Here is a 4,464-nt window from a genome sequence, read left to right as displayed (position 1 = left end):
AGTTGTTTTGTTGTGAAGTGCTGTGTTGTTTGCATTTTCCTGTTCTGATTTGCTTTGTTTCATTGTTTTCTTTTGTTCTCTTTAAAGTAAAAAATCTAAAAAATAAAAACAAAACAAAATGATGACATGGTACATGACTTAGAAACAAAATATAAGCAGCTCAATAATGGCTACCATAATGCCTCTTGTTAACTTCAAAAGGATGGCCCATATCATCAGGCATAATAAAATCAAACAAAATAGTAAACAACAAAAGCAATAAGAAAGAACCAATGGAGACCTTACAAGACTTCAAAAGAAGATAACAGTAAAGGCACAATGGGTATAATAGTGCATCTTATTGTCTTCAAAGTCGTTGTCTATGCCATCATACTTGATACTAACAAACAAAAGAGAGTAGAATAAAATCAGTCAAAACAAAACAATGAAATTAATACAGGGCTTCAAATCAAGCTAATAGGAACTAAAAAATGGTTACCATAATATATCCTGCTATATTTGGAATAGTTGTGCATGCCATCAAATCTGATACAAATAGACACAGTGAAACAGAATAAAACCAATCCAAATGGAACAATGAATACAATATGGTAATAGATAATAGATTACCAATAGATTACCAATGGTCACTTCTTTCCCTTTTTAGGCTATTCCTCCCCTTTCACTTTCACAGGATGCATTGTACATTTTGGATCCCACTAATTTCTTTAGTTTTTATATTAGGGAGGCAGCCCGCTATTCACCTAAGTGATTTTGAACCTTTTTACCCCTGAGCATGAGCTCAGATTGAATCCATTTACCTACAAGAGCCTCAAGGTTATCTATCTTTAAAGCTGAGTAGTTTTCCATTGTATTAAAGCATCAAGGCATCCTAAGTAATCTGCAGCTAATAGGCAAGCTACCCCCACCTTTTCTGGTTCCCTGTCACACAGAGCATTGTTTTCTCATCTTTGACTTTCAGTCCATAAATCCCTTTGCAGGTTAAATGTATTTCTTATAAAGATATCAAAGGACCCTATCTCCTGATTCCCTCTGCCTCTGTTTCTTTGTATTGGTGAATTGATGCCATCTATATGAGTTATTGCAGTCAACCTTCTCTGCTTCATCTCAGTCATGCTATTTTTCTGCCATTGGTTGCCTACTTTTCCTCTTCCTTCCACAGTCTGCCCATTCACTGAGGCTCCTCTACTGCTGTTCCTGAAACCATGGTCTTTTTCTCTCTCTCTAGGATGTACTTAAGTTTTTTTTTTGTAGGGTTTGTTTGGTGGTCATGAATTCCTTCAGTTGTTCTTTGTTGTGGAAATATCTTGATTCTGCATTAATTTTGAAAAATAGTTTTTCCAGGGTTGGAGATTATTTTCTTTCAGGACTTGAGAAATTTGACTCCGAGAGATTTGATGGTTTGTGTTGAGAAATCTGTTGTGATTCAGATGGGTTTTCCTTTATGGATGATCTGTTTCTTTTCTCTGATGGCCTTTATTATTCTGTTCTTGTTTTGAATTTCGGGGATCTTGATTATTATATTCTGGATGTAGTTTATTTTGGTTATATCTGTCTGGAATTCTGTTTGTCTCACTTATATGAGTATCATTTCTTTTTCTATGCTTGGGAAGTTTTCTTTATTTCTGTAAATAGCCTTTGTATTTCATTTGTGTTTACCCCTGCTTTTTCACTCACTTTTTTATCCTTAAATTATACTTTCTCATGTCATCTTCTAGCCTTTGATTTGTTACTTGCTGGTTCCTTGTTATTTTTAAGAGATCTTTGCTCTCACAGTTACAAGCTGCAAACCTGTCTTCAAGGATTAAGCTCTATCTTTAGTTTCTTTCAAGCAGTCTTATCAGCTTTCAATGGAGTTTTTAATTGCCTGATAATCTCTTAGAATCTCTTTCATGTATTCTAAGTCATTTTTATGTTCTTCATTTAGGCTTTCCCTCATTTTTCTATGCTCCTCTATTCTTCCATCTGTTTCTTCTTTAAAGATGTTTAGCAAATCTTTTATTATGTTTCTCATTTCTTCTTTACCAGAGATAGTATTTCTGTTCCAAATTCTTTTATAGACTCTTGAAGGTGTTTCTTTATTTCAGTTGCGGTTGCTTCAGAAACTTCAGGTGTGCAACTCCTGATTTCTTCTGTGTTTACATCTGCTGGATCAGGACTGCTTGGTTTGGAGGCCAGAGCTGCCTTCTGCTTCTTCCTCTTGTCATGTTCCTGGTTTTTTCTAGACAAGTGGGTAGTTGGGTCCCCAGCACTTCCTGTGTTGGCTACAAATTTCTCTCAATGAGACTGTTTTCTTTTTCTTTCCTTTGCTGACTAAGGATGTTCGGTAATGACTGTTGCAGGGCTGGTGGAATGCAAGCAGGGTCAGGGCAAGCTGCCATTTCCCTGCTGGGCTGGTTAACAGCAGGGTGTCCTCACCATTCAAAGTAGCTACAAGGTGGCAGAGATGGTCAGGCATAGCTTTAGGAAACCTCAGCTATGGCTACAGGACTGCATATAGTTGTAGGACTCAGTGCACGCAATTTTCAACACTCTGGTCTGAGCTAGGAGTGGCTGAAGGAAGCTGGCTGCATTTTTTGGCTCCAGACTTATCTTGCCCAACTCCAAAATACCTCCCTGCCAATCGCCCTCCCCTGTGGGGAGACAGGGTACCCCACACTCACTGCCAGCCAGTGCAGTTCTCCAGTCCACTGTTCCCCTCTGTCACCGCCATCTCCTGACAGAGGTCTTCATGCTTACCAGCCACTGTCTTTACTGTGATCATGCATCACCAGTTTCAACAGCTTGTCTCACATAGTGGCCTTGGCCTGGGTGAAAGCATTACAAACTACCTCCTTCTTCTGTTTAAGTTTTTTTTTTTTTAATTTCTCTCTAAGCATCAGCTCTCACTTTAGGTTCTTCCTGGGTCAAAGGGACCCACTTCCTTCCTTCTTGGCTTCCCTATGATGCTATATTCCAGCATTAGGGCTGTTTCTCTCAGAGAAGCTGTTTAATATGCTGCTTACTGTTCCTTGATCTTCGTGATGCCAAAGCTCTCATTCTTATATTTTGATTGCTTTGATGTGTATTCACTTATTTTGTGTAAAGATATGGATAACTAAAAAATATGGATAACTATTTTGAAGAAAGCAAGAGATACTTTGGAAATAACTATTGATTTCCTTCTGTCTTTTTCTGAATTCCTGTGTTATTTGCATTGTTTTAGTTTGCTCTACTTTGTTGTGTTTCACTCTATGCTGTTTAAAATGAAAAAACAGGAAGAGTAGGGCATTTGAAAAGGGGTAAGAGAGTAAAGAAAAATATATGTACAAGATATGTCATATAGAGGTACAAATTTCATACAATAAATATTATGTATGTCTAAATTATACTTAATAAAGAAATAAAAAAAGACAATTTGAGTGACCACAAGAAGTTATTTGACCCTTTGAAGTATTTCCCAACAGCACAGATCTCATGAATCAGAGCCTCCATGCCGATTATGCCATACATAACAAGACAGAGCAATCAATGAAATATCATTAAGTGTAATTTGCATCTTAATGATTTTGCCATAGTAACCCTTGTATATCAGTCATTTACTAGCTGGAGATTTGGATACCCTCATGCAACATTTGTTCTCACAATACTCAGCATGTAAGTTGAAGCCTTACTGAGCTTAACAAAGGTACCATTGAAGATTTTGCAAAGGTAAAGGAGCTGCAACATCTTGTGGGCATTTGGGTTCACACCTTTAGGACTCCTGGTCTGGATGACAAATGCCAATTTGGGTTCTGCAGGTACATAGATGTTGCCAAGTTTCTTGTCATCTCAGCCTTTTGAATCTCAGTTCTGTACATTTGTCTATACTTGTTATGAGAGTGCCTGGTTTCTTCATAGATGAGTTTCCTTCTTGCCATTTCAAGCATCTTTTGGGAAGCCTTCTGTCCCAGAAGCTTTAACTTCAGCCTTGTAAATTGTTTTCACTATTTCTTAAAGTTTTCTGGAGCAGCAGAAACCTTCTTTTACTGCTTTTTGACATCTTACATTGTTCTAGCTGGAAGAGAGGTTGCATATTTATTTTTGAAAAATGTTATGATTCAACATGCAGTAATTTAAATGATGCCTATATTTATTTAAAGTAAAATTTGTATTTCTGAGTGTTCCTTAAATTTTTTCTATGTCAGAACTCAAAACACAACCATATCCAAGTGGCACATAATTCTCCTCTTATTGAATCAGTTGGAAAATTATTTTCTTGCCAGAAATAAAGTATGAAGTAGTAGGCACTGGAGAATAGGTCATTCTCTTGGAGAATAGGTCATTCTCACTGTAAACCAGAAAGCTGGGAAAATATTTTATTATTCCTTACCAGCAAAAAAGGACCCTATGAGTGTTAAGGGTTCTGTTTCAGGAACTAATAAAATTAGTACTAGTCTCCTTAGCTGTATTATATATACATACAAATTTATATCTTTTTTCTTT

At 36.8% G+C, this 4,464-nt stretch overlaps 1 pseudogene; it reads right to left on the bottom strand.

The window, feature by feature from the left end:
* Positions 1–291: 291 nt before the first annotated feature.
* LOC100734577 (large ribosomal subunit protein uL30-like) lies at positions 292–4,028 on the bottom strand (annotated as a pseudogene).
* Positions 4,029–4,464: the final 436 nt, after the last annotated feature.

This window comes from Cavia porcellus, unplaced genomic scaffold (assembly GCF_034190915.1).
Source record: "Cavia porcellus strain 051 isolate PalLab524CR breed Dunkin Hartley unplaced genomic scaffold, mCavPor4.1 scaffold_7, whole genome shotgun sequence".
In the NCBI taxonomy this organism is placed as follows: domain Eukaryota; kingdom Metazoa; phylum Chordata; class Mammalia; order Rodentia; family Caviidae; genus Cavia; species Cavia porcellus.
The sequence above is the reverse complement of the archived record's forward strand: the minus strand, read 5'-3'. Positions and strand labels throughout refer to the sequence as shown.